The sequence below is a fragment of the Athalia rosae genome, chromosome 6 (assembly GCF_917208135.1).
Source record: "Athalia rosae chromosome 6, iyAthRosa1.1, whole genome shotgun sequence".
Classification (NCBI taxonomy): Eukaryota; Metazoa; Arthropoda; class Insecta; order Hymenoptera; family Athaliidae; genus Athalia; species Athalia rosae.
The window spans coordinates 5,062,919-5,078,849 of NC_064031.1; the positions used below are offsets into that span (position 1 = coordinate 5,062,919).

The 15,931-nt window shown below is 47.3% G+C and overlaps 1 protein-coding gene across 3 annotated transcripts in view; it reads right to left on the reverse strand.

The window, feature by feature from the left end:
• Positions 1-14,799, reverse strand: part of LOC105687861 (homeotic protein antennapedia-like) — a 111,438-nt gene extending 96,639 nt beyond the window's left edge. For all 3 annotated transcript variants that reach the window (XM_048657313.1, XM_048657315.1, XM_048657314.1), the window contains exon 1: positions 13,967-14,799. The gene's annotated coding sequence lies outside the window, so the exon portion shown is untranslated. The remainder of the gene's footprint in view (positions 1-13,966) is intronic.
• Positions 14,800-15,931: the final 1,132 nt, after the last annotated feature.

A 15,931-nucleotide genomic window follows, 5' to 3' on the forward strand; every position in this document is an offset into this window, starting at 1 on the left:
CGAGATATTTTTGGGACAGCTACACGCCGAAAGTGGGCGTGGCCATGGCGTGTGCAGCATCTGCATCGCAAGCGCACGCATTATATATTACCTATGCGGAATATGATGCGCGAGCCGCTACGTTAAATCGGTTGATAAACTCATTTTTTCGGGGCGGACGATTCGACCGATTTTGATTGGCGTGTACGGCGAAATTCGTTCCGATCGTTACACGCCGTGCCGAGAATCTTCGAACACGGTGCGATTGAGTTCCTTCCTCCCTCTGCGCTTCGGCGATCGACTGCTCGCCGGGTCGGGTGCAACGCGCGCCGCGCGTATCGTAGGAAGTCCGCGCGCGGCGCGTCGCGTCAATGATACACTTCAAGCTTTTGCACGGTTATCTCGGGTAATTGCGCAAAATGTTCACGTCCCACCTGTCCGCCTGGTTCCACTCTTGTCGCGCGCGCTTCGTCCGTGACTCGATACCGTGCCACACACGTGCCGCACAAACTGATCGGAAAACAAAATTCAAATTATCATCGCTCCTATCGCGCAATTATTATATTCGATATTCTCCAATCGCCGGAGAACTTTGTACGTCGCTCCGCGGAAGGTCGATCGAATGGGTAGGTAGGTATATAATGCGTATATATATATGATTTACCTCGATGAAATTCAGGTGAATAAAAGTTATATTCGTACATACATATTATATATATATATCCCTAAGCGCAAAGATTTTATAAGACAGAGAGACGTGTCTCGTCGGTCCGTGCCATGTTAATCCCAAAGTAAAAGGAGTGCTGCTGCGTCGTCGTCGTTCTCGGTATATACCGCAGCTTTACGTGTACGTATATATACATATATATGTACAAGTATAGATGGTCACCCGCGCAAAGGGTGACATGCAGCCGATCCGGTTATCGCGAGACGCCGTGCGTCCTGCGGAGGCAGGTGAATATAAACCAACGGAAACTTGACTCTTGTATATACCGCGGCTCTTTTACGCGCCACCTTTTATCATACACCAAATGTTGCGTTTTATTATAAACGAGGTGTATACGACAAGGTGCGATACACCCAGACGGAATCATCCGTTACAAATGTTATTTACCGCTTCGTACTAGGCGAACGAAAATGAGCGTTGAATATAAAAAAAAAAAAAAAAAACAAATAATAATTCCTACTAACGGTCGCTCTCGTTGCGATTCCCGAGAGGAGATCGAGAGTGCAATAGAACCGGTAGAGAAGACACACGGACGTTACTGACGTTGAAATTCAGACCGCGGGAGACCGACGGTGTAATTAGTTCTCGCGGCGACACGGGGGATCCTCTTCGTCGTCTTCATCGGCACCGCTGCGCTCCGCCGTAGGTATAAGGATATGACCCATCTGTATATATACATACTTCGCCGTGGCCCACTGGGGCACAAATTACTCGCCCCATGAATCATCGAGGGCAATTCTTCCTCCTCGCCTCAACATCCCCCCCCCCCCCTCTTTCTTTCTTCGATCCTCGCCAATAAAACACACATTTTGCGAGGGTTTAATCACGAGTGATAATCGTCGATGAGTCGCGTCGGAGTTCGACTCGTTGACGATTTTCGTCGTTATCTTCGCGTTGCGTTGGAGCGAGAAATGGACAATCTACGAGCTCACCCGGAGTATACGATAAATAATGAAATAAAATATTTTACGCTGTCAGGTATCGCCTTTACGGTTGATCGTCGAACCGGTCGCGCGGTGGCGGTTCCTCCGGGTTCCTCCGTACCGCTGTACTATAACACAGAAGGCAATCTGCGGCGTTTACCGAGCACGAGCTCCGAAGGTAGGTGCGGGGTGTATATGTACGTATGAAGCTCGCGCGTAAATATCATCCGCATCGCGATTTACGAATCGCACGTAATTGAAACAAATTGCCGAAGCGCGGGCAAGTGTTTGCGGTCAGCGATTGAGTGGTTCCTCAGCTTATACTCCACCGTACACACGTTTAATGTCTCTATACTGCGAAAGCTCGACGCGAACCAATCTCCGAGTAATTATAATACGCAAGCTGCACGAAACGTACGTGAGCCACGCGAATCGTTTTCGGATAAATCTCGACTTTTTGTTGATTTTTCATTCGTTATTTATTTATTTTTTTTTTTTTTTCTTTCAATCAAATACATTCGCACCTCGCCGAAATCGTCGTACCTCCGATAATTTGAAATTTAAAATAGCTGTTCCCTTATCTGATTTCGGGAAAAATTTCTTCGTCCGATACTTTATATGGTACCGATTAAAAATTCGGTGTAGGTATGTATATATATATATATATATATATATGTGTACATCTATCTAGCAGCGAATCAAATGTCAGCTTCGTAAAATCTTCGCCTCTCGAAACAACGTTAAATAATCGTACAGAATTTTTGAATAATTTAATAAAAAAAAAAAAAAAAAAAAAAAATAACGCGCCGCTGCAGCGGTCACGCGGTTTTTCTTGATGTACGACCAAATAAATTCCACCTCGTTCCAACGTCCTTTCTCTCTTTGTATAATATAACTTCCAATGTACTGATATAAAAGGTATTCCGCAGCACCGTATAGGAATTAATTTTCTATCGTTCGATCTTGCTTCACGCTCGATCGAACTAAAGAGAATTCTGTTATATACCTGTGTACAACTTATACGTAGGTCATAGTCACATAATATCGTCAAGTAGATTTTACATGTCTTATTTTATGGGCTTCGCGATTCAAGGTGACGATGAAATATCTTCTAATCTTTCTCTATTCTTCCCAAACAATTGTGTAACCAGTTCGCACATCGTGCAGATATCCCGCAGCTGTGAATGAACTTACAAAAATGAGGGAAGAATTAAGACCTCATATTCCTTCTTATTTCGATCGACCTTCGCTCGCTATCATACAGTCGCAGATATTTCAAACGTCTCTAGAACACGGTGCATACGTACATTTGCTTTGTATCATTCAACGAATACAGTTTTCCGCTCGTATGCGTAATCACCGGGTAAATATTTTATAGGATAATCGTACATAGATGAAATATTTTGCTTATTTATCGACTGTACTTATATTACACACACATTTTTTGTCGTCGGTAAAATACCCGTGCAATTGAGAAGATAAAATACATTTCGATCGATCGATGTGATTCACGAATGCCAGAAGCAAGTCGTATCATAAGCATTCGATAAAATAACTTTGTATTCGATCGAACGAATAGATATATACGTGAAATATCTAATATGGTAACTCTGCGCAAGGTTGTACGTACGTTTAAACCTACGCTATAGAAAGGCGCCTGGTTCACAGGCCGAGGATTGCGTGTACACCGAAGTACGGTACGGATCTAAACGTGTCTAGCGACGAAAACATTCAAACGCTTTGATACATTGGAAGGGAAAAACGAGCGCGAAAAGAAGTGTATGAAGCGCGCATCTGGCTGCGGAAGACGAATCACGTCTTCGGCGTATCCTTTTAACCGTAGACGATTTTGGCAAAAAACCATTTACGACTCGAAATAAAAGAGAGCGAATTTCGTTTGTGAAATATGAAAACAAAAAAAACAAAAAAAAAAAAAGATGCTCAACAAGGGAAATAATCCATTAGCCGAACGACTCGGTCGACTGCGCCACATCCTGAAAAAACTGTAACGCACATTACGAACACGCGTTCCGCCGATTCAAAACTGCAGTTTTATATCAACACCGCGGTATAATAATGGGGCGCGCATATGTAAAACGTGTAACACGTCACATGTCGGTGAGCGTAAATAGTTTTGGGCGCGTTAAAGCGTCTCGGGTAATAAGAAGAAGAAGAAGAAGAAGAAGATGAACGGGAATGGGAATGGGAATAAAAATGGTAAATAAAAACCTAAAAACTGAGCAAAAGGAATCGCGTTGGGCATCAGCGGCGGCAGCAACGGCATCAGGTTCTCACGGGAAGAGATCAGCGCGGCAAAAGTATCTTATAAGTATACCGTCGGAGTTACGAAGAGTGTGTATAGTAGTAGAGCCCCGCTGTTTAAAAGATGGCCGCTACCAAAGTCGCGCGAGCAAACGAACCGGTTGGTATATCTGGTCTCTCTAAGCCGTCGGAGGCAGCGTCGCCTCGTCGCCGTCGCGATTCTAGCCCGCCAGCACCCGAAGAGTACGTTCCATTACGTCGTAACGTAACGTAACGTAACGTAACGCATGCGTGATAAAAACACGGTTAACGATAAGTGAAATTGGTAAACGCGTTAAAATTCACCGTTTTCCACGCTTTCGAGCTATACACGCGCTGTGCAACAAATCCTAGCCGCGGATTGTTAATTGTTAATCCGGCGCGTTACAATATCCGTATGCGCAGCTACGTTACGCGTTCGAGTTTGCATGTTTGCGGACATGTGTTATATACATATAAATATATATATATTTGGAACCGTCGGAGTTGCAGCGATACATTCGCGGCGTGGCTGGCTGGCTGGCTGCACCTTTCCGTGTGTTTCAGAGGTAGAGCGAGCGCTAGAGGAAAATCCAAGAAGCCGAGAACCGGCTCGGCGAACATTCGCCGTCCGTTTGGAGTTCGGTGTAGAAACCGGCGTGCACCACCTAAGCCGAGAGCCTGCGTCGGGGTACTTACGGTCTTACTGCATCGCATCTCCTTCTGCAGGCAACTCTCGCTACTTCTATTCCAACGGCTAACGCCGCTACCGCTGCACCCATTATTGCAGAGAGTGAGAGAGAGAGAGAGAGAGAGAGAGATTCCGCCTCGCCAATTGTTAAACTCGAACAAATCCCTTCGTTTTTCAACCGCCCTCGATGCGGAGAGACTATACCGGTATTAATTCTGCACGGATACCGTATAGGTGCGCTGTTAAGCGTGCAGTTGTATATATCCCGCTGCACAGGTGCGATCCTACTGGAGCGCTGTCCCACTTTGTTAAGAATCAGATCCTTGCACAAGAAAACAGCGCGAGAAACACTTGCGATTACATATTAGTATATATATATATATATACGTATGTATAGTTTTGCTTTTGATGGTTTTACTTTTACCGCTGTTGCACTCCGAGTATATGGTACGTACAGATATACCTACTATACGTACGGACTGTGCGTGTGTACAAGCTGTTTTAAGAGAACACATTAATTATTCCATTTATCTCGTTGAAGGATCGACCATTTTTGCAAGCTTAAAAACCAGCTTTACTAATTGATATTTGAGGAGAGTTTTAAACACTTGGACATTCTTTTATATATACGCTCAATTTACTTCGTTGTAAATAATATACATATACGTATATCGTACAGGTAAACGTATATCGGTCGTGTTTCTTTTCAATCTTTCGATAAATTTCACGCCGCTGTACACACACGTCACGTATCGATCATAGAGTTCCTATATAATACATGATAACGAGTGAATTGCGAACGCGCCCGGATACACAAACGCTGCTACAAAGTGGATCGTAATCCTTGGGATATCGACTGAAACCAAAGATGAATCGAGACTTTTTCCCCACGTGACACGTGCGAATCGAGTTAACGGAAGAGGTATTATTTTTTTTTTTTTTTTTTCTTCATACCGCGAGATGCACACGAAGCGGTCCGAATTCACCAAAGCACTAAAGCGCAGCGGCCATAATGCACTGCGCCGGCACAGAAACGAATAGGTCAGCACGAGGCCCTGACCACTCCCCCGCTACGTCTGGCCCCGCTCACCGCCTCGTCTACCGATCGCATTCACTTTATGTATAAGTATATACGAAACTACCTACCTTCCTACCAATACCTACAGAACCTACCTATCGACGACGACGCGTATATCCGTTTTTCTACCTGTCCAGCCGGACGCGCGAACGCACCTTCGAACGAAGGTATACGTATATAGGTACGTAGGCACATGTGATATTTTGACTGTACGCACCGGTATCGAAAGAAAAAAAAAAGAGGAACGGGGTGATCGGAATCGTATAGTGGTTCCGGTGGACGCGAAGAGCCATTTTTGAGACCGAGAAATTCATCGAGCTAATTATAATCAACGTCGATGTAATCGATATCGAATCGAACACATGTTGAGAGAATCGGGTGGATCGATTTTTGTTTTTGGTTTTTTTTTTGTTTTTTTGAGCTGCAGTACATAAACCGCATGCCGCACGCATGTCAGTTACGAGGGTATTAAGTTATATGGATTCATTCTATGGTTGTTGGAATCTCCGGAGAAACAAGGAAGAAAAAAAGGAAATAAGGAAAATAAGAAGAGAGGAAAAAAATGCAGTGAAAATATATTGTTTGAGTTCGAGGAGGTGAGAGGCGATAAATAACGATCACTACCGCTCGTGCGGTGCGAGAATTGAGCCGCACCTGACTCGGTGAGATAGGGATGCCATATTTTTCCTTCTTTTTTTTTCTTTTTTTTTTTTTCTCTTACACCTGCGTGTTATTTATTTCCACATATTAGCGCGAAGTATAGATACACGTACGGTACGTGTCCTTTATTCGTTATTTCGTTTTTTTTGTTTTTTTTTCCAAGTTCCTTGCAACGAAACGATTTTTGGTTATATCTGCACATGTGATATGCATTCCTGTGCGAATATAATTTATCGATCGTTGGTCGTTCGCTTTGTATTTCGGATGGAGCTTTTTCTAAATTTTTCAACGTTGACCGCGAAGCGGTCGAGCCAAAGGGTTCGAAACCAGTTCCGTACGCAGCCTCATGAACGCTTAATTAGGGCGAAGCTGTATTCGTGTGGGTCGGACCTATAGCGAGGACAAGAGAAGCTGGAGTTGCCGAGGAGCTCCGGAGCTTCACTCGCTTTACCAAGAGCTGCTGATTCAGAGGCTGCGATTGACACCCGTTCACCTGCTATATAGCTCGTTCGCAAATGATTATACGAGAAAACCAAAAAAAAAAAGAAGAAAATTCGAAGACACGGCATTGCCGCGTATATTTAGCGAGCATTCGATACCATCTCGAACCCTCCACACCGATATTCTCACGCCCATATTTTCGAAGAAAATTTTTCAATTTCGAAGGATTTTTTGTCCCACGATTTTTCAGGAGATGATCAGTCTCGTCGAACGCCTCTTGAGTAGGTCGATGTAAAAGACTGAGGGTAAAGATTCTCGGTGAAGTAGTACCTTCGCGATCCCCGGACGTCTTCTACCTTCGTTCCGACATTCGTAACCCTGACTCAATTTTGTTGAACCTACTGCAAGATTGAACTTGGTCACGCTCCTTTTCCCGACGTCACTCCACACACACACACACGCACACACACACACGCGTACACGGCGACGGCGGTGTATTCTAGATCGAATGAATTGTTAAGAGATACACGCGCTCGGGCGCAGGTGGTTCACTGGTTCTGGTATAGTATGTAAATGGGGGGTATATACACATCGCCACCCGTTCGATACTGGCAACGGTTGTCCCGCGGAGGTTCTCTACCGCTGCAGGAAATGCCGTATTTTCGGTACGGATCACCGTCACTTGTAAATATCCCTATGATTCCTTCGCGAAGTGGAACCGCGACGAAGGGAATAAAATTAAATAGCGACGTGACGGGACACGTGCGGCGGGAACGAGCTCCGGATTCTCGTCGCTATCGCCCGAAAGTACAACGATCCGTCTGTAAAACAGAAACAGCTTTACGCAGTCCTTGGACGGAGAGCGTAAATTCTCCTCGACGTTATTCCGCGCGGTGTGACCAATTTACAATTTGAGTTACAAGTTCAAAACCACTTTGTGAAAAGTAACCGGTCGTTCATACGTGATCGGTATACCGCGCGTTTCTTATCCTTCTGATTCTTCGCGCGTTTTGCGTAGCGAAGAACGTGGCAGATTAAAAAAAATTTCTCGCTGCAATGGACAGGAATTTCAATTTGCAATTATCGCAAAACGCGAATATTCACGTGTCCGTGCTCTACGAACGAACGAACGAAGCAAAAAAAAAGGAGAGCAACGAAATTTTAAAACTGAATAACGAAAAATCGAAACTCAAGTTTGCCCCGGAATAAATTGTACTCGATATAATTTTGACGCATTTAAAATAGAATCCAAACTGTGCCTATCCCCGCGAATCAGATCACGCGAGTATCCGTATTCACGACGTGGTATAGGTATAGGTATATGCAGAAAACAGGACCACGTGGAACTATCGCTGGACTTTTTCGAGGCTGAAAAGAAGTATAGGAATACAAACGGGCAACCGACTTATACGCAGTGACATCATCGACCACCTATGTCCTCGTACCTGTCTAGAATTCCGTGCACGTACTTTCAGCTAAAACGAACATCGAAATATTACATCAATACTACAACCGCTTTTATGCTCCGTTCATCTGCTATATGAAATTCAAACTTTTCGATCAATTTACCCTCAATTTTTCACCGATGCATCAATCGCTGAAATCCATTTCGCATATGCGTCGCAATTGTTCTTAATTTCACCAAAACGTCAGATCGCTCTCACCGCTCTCGGAGATCAAGTTGTACGCCACTATTTTTTTTCCTTTTTTTTTGTTTTTTTTTATCGTCTTTCGTTTTTCTTCCCCGTACAGAAAAACCTGTCCACTTCGCTCGCGCAGGCGACGTACGTTCGTGAGCGGTGTGTATATTACAATAATGCAGCCTTGAACTTGCAGCTTGGCGATCGTTCTTAGGGTTTGTACGACGACGACGACGACGACGACGACGACGGTCTCGCAAAAGCCCCGCGTACCCATATACCTATACCTTAAGTACCGTTACGATCCGTCACAGCCGGCGTTGCGTGGTTTTTACGGTAAGAAATTTTTTTCTCTTCCTCTCCTCGGTATCTTTTCCCCGTTCCTTCCTGCTTCTTTCTTTCTTTCTTTTTTCTTTTTCTCTCTCCGCTTCTTTCTCTCCCGCGTATAATTTACGAGGGTTTTTCGGTGTAGGTATATAGTATAGTATAGTATAGTATAATGCGTAAAACTGCGTTTGCGAGTCAGTTTAAACAGCGAAGGGAGAAGCAATAGCGGCAGGTAAGCCCCCCGTCCCTGTGAAGTGTACAGGTGACGCAATTGCCGTTGACCTCGCCCGCTGCGGAAAGTAGCCGAAAAATGCGAACATATCCGCACCGGTAGCGGGGGGGAGGGGGGGCGACATCATCTCGCCGTTACAATCGAAACTCATCCTCCCCCTGCACGCGTCTTGAGAAAAAACAGAAATACAATATCCGTAGGTGGTCACTGCTAGTTATGTGAGTCCCGTGCACCGGAAGCGGGTGCGAGAAACTTGTTTTGTATACACCGTCGAGAAGCAGCGCGTCGAGGTCAGATTCACGATATCACTGGACGCGCGGTTGCGCCGCGGCGCCGTAGAGAATAGATAAAATCGAATTGTTACCGAACAATCGCAGGTTCACCCTGGCATAGCTGGACGGAACGACGAATCGACGCGTTTCGATCGGCTGCAGCAAAAATTGCCCGTAGCGAATCTTGTAAAATTCATCACACGTTTGCGCGAGCTAGACGAAAACCGTTCTCTGAACGGACGTAAAATTAGCGGTTGCATCCACATCACCGAGAGGACGAAAAATCCTGCGAATTTTTATTTGGCGAAAATTTGGCTTCGTCGAGGTCCGAATTGACGTGATCATAAATACGAAGTGGATATCGGCGGCGGCGACGGTGGTGGTGGTGGTGGTGGAGGAGCAGCAGCATCGGCATCGGGATCGGCTGCATATAACGGCGGCAGCGCAACGGCAACGGAGTGTGCTTAAATCGAGACATGCCCATTAACGTCGGGAAGTGAGAACGCAATTTATTGTATCGGGCCAAGAGATCCCGCAGCAGAGTCTTGGAGGCATACCAGCTACCTTGGGCCCTTCCCCCGTCGTATAAAGCTACGCGAGGGGCGACATAACGAACAACTTACTCACGTGCAACCACCACCACCACCACCACCGTGAACGGTCGTATATATACCTTCAACGGGAGCGCGGGAGTGGGCCAAAACGGCGCGACTTACCGTAACACCGCGATGTGACGCGGTGAGTCCGAGTTGAGTACCATTTTCAAAATTAATCACCGACCCCCGATTCATTATTCTCGCGGAACGATTCGACCGCGACTCTCTTGCGCCTCGCTCGCCGTCAATTCGTCGATCAAAAACGAGACCGAAACCGAAACCGAACTGCAACGGTGCAGGCGTGGATACGCTACGAAGCGCGACTACCGCGGACCGAGGGGGTTGTCGCGAGCTAGCATGCTAACCGCAGCTATACAGAGACAATTAGGAGCGCGACGCGATTCGTTTTTTCATTCATTTATTTATGTTTTCATTGTTTCTTTTTTTTTTGTTTTTTTCTCTTGCGCCGGTGTACGACGCGCATCCTATTTATCCGCTATATAATTACTCTTTAACGTACGGTTGACGTGTATCGCACGTTAGAATCGAGGGGTTGAGTTATATGGTCGCGGAGAAGCGACTCCTCCGCGCTTCTTCTTGTTACGCGGTTAAATGAACGATTCATTGGTTTTACGCTCCGTTACAGTTGGCCACGGTCAGTTAGACTCCCGGTATCGTATAATATAACCGGCACGCAAAAGTCACATTTCATTTCAACGAGTTTCAACGTTGTGTTGCACGTACGGCAGCAACGCACTGATGGCGTTAGAAAATCCTCGACTTCACTCTCTACGTATACTACACATGTAATCGAGCGACGTACGAGTACAGTAGCTACGCGATATCCTTACGGCTACTATGTGTGTTACGAGACCGTTAAGACTTTTCACGCTAAACGTAAACTCGCTATTGACCCAACATATCAAACCGTACCGAGTCGATGGTTTGTTCGAACGTACGTTACACTCAAGATGAAGTGTACATGTATAATTATTTATGACGTACAGGTTCGGCCCGGCCGTTATTCAAGCTCATTAAATAGTCTCAATTTAACAATGAGTTGAAAATAATTAGTGAAATAAGTACGGCAGATCTTATCCGCGCGTTAAGTGGAATGTATAAATTTCCGTATATATTTCTATATCTGCTGTAGAAAATCTCTTAGCTTCAGCGGTATACATCAACGACCGCCGACGGTCGGGTGTCGGCGTACGCCGCGTTATATACGCGCGTTAGAAACGCACGTTTAAAAAGTCGTAAACCCCGGGCGGGTGAGCCCGGACCGGGACGCGGGACCGCTGGTAACTGCTACTCAACATTCAACAGTGGGGTGCGTCGTCTCTCGCTCGTAAAGTTCCTACAAAGTGAGCAGAACTGCTCTATTAATAGGGGGGGGGGGGGGGCAGGGGGGCTCTTGAACCAATTGTTGAAACGTTTTGGATTCCCCGTGATCACCGACGAGTTATAGTAAACGTCTACTGTGCACTCGAAATCCGTCTAAACTTGCACCGCGCGTCGGATGCAACCGGAAATTCTTCTCCCGCGCGTAGAAGAAAAAATAAATGAAGAGGGAAAAAAATTTTTTCCAAATTTGTATTCATTCGCTGATTTTTATAGATTTGAAAAAGCTATTTTGCGGAGCTAATACACCACATCGGCAGGCGATAAATTGATCGGAATGTCGGCGACCCTGATGGCGGATGTTTCAAATTGACCCACGGTCACGGATATGTATATAGTGGAGCGAATAAATCGTCGGATCATTATGTGCCGTTATGATTAATTGCGGCTGTAACGAATAATTAAAAAGTACAATAAAATCGGGTGTGTACGACTGCGCGGCGCGCGCCGTTGCAGTCACGGTTTTACCGTACACGCGGTGCACCGGTGCAGCAGATTTATGAATCTCTATTCGTTTTAGACCATCGTACACCGGACTCCGTCGAACGGGGAGAGACCCGCACCACGCATTCATTGTGTTTACAGAATTGTACAATTATCCGACGTTGCAAGGGAAACGAAGTGATTCCAGTCACGACGTGAAATCGGAATAATCGGCTCGCGATCTTCCTGAGAGATGAAGTTTGTATCGGCGGAACACCGCCGCGAGTCTATGATTCCGCGGTATATATACTCGCGTACAGCAATTGCAAGCGAGCGAATTGGTAGGGATTTCCTCGTTCCCCTCGAATATAAGATCCCCGTATTCCCCGCTATCCTCTTTTCCCAGTGATATAGGAGCTCGGAAGACGCTTTATCATACTCGGGGGTTTGTTAAGTTTTGGGCGTCACTTATCTCGGGGCCTAGGGCGGCGGGCGTACCGACGTTCCTGGGTGAGAACGAGGTCCTGCTTCGGGAGGGGGAGGGAGGCGAAGGTAGAGGAGGACGCCGAGAGGAGCAAAGAGCGGGAGGAGGGGGGGGGGGGGAGGAAGACGAAGAGGAGGAAGAGGGAAGACTGCAAAGGAACCGCGGGGCTTACGGGTGGTAGGAGCGACCGGGGGGGGGGGGGGGGGGCAAATGTAGTCCAGAGGGGTAGCTCCGCCGCGGCCGTAGCGGCGGGCTGAGGGGGTTTTAAGGGCAGGCGTCGGGTGACGTCGCGACGCCCCCGGGCACGCCGTAGAGAACTTCTCGAAAGTGTCGGCTAAACTGATATGAGAAATGGCCGCTCCGTGCCGCCCGTAGGGGTTCGCCCGGCACTGGCTACCTATTCGTTATAAACGGAGTTACGTTGTTGTACTTGCGCTCGTGATACCGTCGCTGCTACCGGGTGGGTTACCTCTACCGTTTCCCAACGCCCCGCTACCACGAATTCTCCCCGTATAATACGTATACATATAGGTATACGTGTGTATGGAACGACGTTACGCTCGTCGCGGTCTGCCCTTCGGGGATTCGGGGGTTTTCTGGGTTCCGACGTACCCGCGGCCTCTTCGTCTAGCTGAGGCGCGGAGGAGACCGGCTGCGGAGAGATACCGCACAGGTGGAGGATGAGACGGAGACAGGGAAAGCGAAGATTCCTGGTCGCTTATCACCGCTCGCAGCCGCGCCGACCGTCGGATCTCAATTTATGGTCACCGTCACGACACCGGGACCGGGTCGGCCGCGATGCTGCGGAGTCTAGCCCGAGCCGAACTTGCTACTTTACTCTTTCGCTTCCCCTTTTTCCTCCTACTAGTTATATTATTTTTTCCTCTCCAATTTTTTTTTCATTCTTCTTTTTCTTTCTTTTTTTCTTTTCTCTTTTTGCTTTCCAAGGATAAGATCGAAGGAAAAAGTTTTCAGCCGGAATTAAGACCCGACCGTGTAATATTTCCCCGTGTACATACGCGTATATAGGTGTGTAACGTTATCGCGGATCCGTCATTGCGTCGCTCCAGAGCTTTTCTTCTCTTTTTGTACGAACCCCACGTATCGGCGGTTGTGGAGAATTTTTCTTAATTAAAATATTGGTGGAGTTTCGTAGCGTTACAGACTCACGAACCGCGGTTGGATCAAAGACATTCAAATTCCACGGGTCATTCGATGGGTGAAATGAATTTTCATATGAGAAACCATCTTGATCGTCCGCGCTGTACCGCGGCGTCGATAAATATTGGAGTTCGGTGAAGCCGCGTGTATACACACGAGATTAGCGGAGATTTAAATCCAGGGGAATTCTATTTTCATGGTAATATACTTTCGTCGCAGATTACGAAACCCCCCGGGAAATCTGGCGTTGGGTATAACATACCAAAAACCCTGAGCCGAGGAGAAGGAGCGGCGCCGCGGTGTGTACACGCCTCATCTACGATGGAGGCAAAATCGACTCGACGTACAAGTTGAAGAACGGCGGCGATACGAAGTGGCGGCCGTCGGACGGCGCGTGCACCGAACGTTGTGCACCGTAGATTTTTGGCGGGAAACTTGCGGGATTTCACCCGATTCGCTCGAATTTTACGCAAATTCGATCGACGGGTGTCAGCATCGCGAGCGAATATATTCGCGCGATGTGTATCGAGGATAATATTAGCGCAGGACAGAGCCGATTCGTTGTTATTGAATTTTGATAATCGTTAAGGAGACTCGTATGACGAATATCGGTTATTGTTGTTGAGAGAAATCCTGTACGGAGGGACTTACCGTGGCGGCTGCAGATGGTAGCTGTCGATGGAGCTCGTTTTTCAGCGAAATAGGAAAGAGTTGATCTGCGGACGACTCCGCGCGCACGCTTCCGTTGCCATGCCCGTTGTCGTTTGTTTCCTTTCGCAGATCGGAGGGATGACGGTTGATACCCTTGCGAAGAAGGACGTAGGTCCTCCGTTGGCGTTGAAACGCAGTTTATCGCGATAATTTGCTGAGTCTCGGCGTACGTATTTATTTATACGTATCTCTTTGCATACGTATGGTTGGTTGTCATGCGGTCGGTGGAATGCATGTGTATATTCGTGTGTGCGGAAAAGTTTCAACTTCGCGGGGTTACTGGTGTGCGGCAATTTTGACGAAACGTGCGAATTGCGCACGTTCGTGGAATTCCGTACCCCGATAACGTGCCTTCGTTATTACTTTCGTATGCAACGCACCTCGATTATATTATACATGTGTATTCGCAGTCGTACGTTACGTTCTCTTCGACGACAGTAAAACGGAAGTGTTCATCGGGTATTGATGTACAACGACAACGACGACGATGACAATAATTAATAACGATTAATGCAGCGAATGTATCGAGTTTTTTTTTCTTTCTTTCTTTCTTTTTTTTCTTCAAACGCCACCACCGGCCGTACAATTGTATATATACTTTTGTATTTACTGTGAATTTCGTATCAACCGCGCGGCGGTTTATCGCGCGATATTATATTTTCGGAAGACGACGGCTCGTCGCGGGCAAAGCAAACTTCTCCGATGGCAATACGTGAGTTAAATGTTCACCGCGGATGGTTTACGGCCTCGACTCCCCACCTCCGTCCGCCACGCGGCGCTGCCTCTGCGCTCTCGTCGCGCGCGCTAGTCGCTGCCTCTCTCGGGCAGCGACGTCCACCGACGATCGTCAGGGGCGTCGGGACGCCGGGAAGGGGCGGGGGGCAGGGGGGGGGGGGGGGGGGGGGTCGGAGAGAGAGAAGGAAAACGAGAACGAGAACCACGAGGGCAGGGTGGCGAAGGGGGTGGCAGAAACGAGGGAGACGAAATCGCGGTAGTCCTCGTCTGCGGGGACGGAGACGAACGATCCTCTCTCGCGTACGCACCACTCCTTTGAAGCGCGCGAATAAAAAGGGGGATTTATATGCAAGGGCGTTGTTAAAACGTCGGCGAGAGGGACGCCGCCCCGTAACGAGTTTGTCTCTTTCTCCCGCCGCCCCGGGGACCACGTGTTTCGTCTGTCTCGTTCCCCCGCGTTTCGCGACACGGCGTACGCGGCGGAAAGAGAGGGAAAAACAAACGAAGAGGAGGGATCGCGAATGGTCACGGGTGACGTAACTCGCCACGTGACCACGTTACAGCCAATGGTCGGGCGTTATTTTGAATCGCGCGCGGGTTACCAGTTCCATTGGACTTTCGTCGGGACGGGGGGTCGTCGGGGGGCGAAGGGCCCCCCCGAACGCATCAACGTGATCTCAAGACCGAATTGAGCCATTACCCAGCGATTCGCGTTATATGGGCGCGTAATTATATGCCCGGCGAAAATATATACACATCGAATAATGGTGATTTGTGGTTTGAGCACCGACTGCACGCTGCAATTCCCAACCACGTGCTCTCTCTCTCTCTCTCTCTCAAACGGATAGCTGTCAAATGAAAAAAACAAATAAAAAAAAAGTCGCAACTGTTGCGGTTTCTCAGTTTTTCAACGTTCACGTGATACGGAAGGTGACGATCGACGTTCGATTTGTCGTTAAATAACGTATTTCAACTAAAGGATGACGTTGAGTATAATAGATTTCTTCACCTTTCAACAACCGCGTTCCAAAGGTGCGGGGTAATAGATTACAGGAAGTTTGGACTGGCCCCTCTGGTTACCGTTAGCCACCGAACCCTACAGCTTTTAGTTATTTTATCTAAAATATGTGAAAACGCCAATTACAGTAATTCCTTAACCATCTGCCGCTG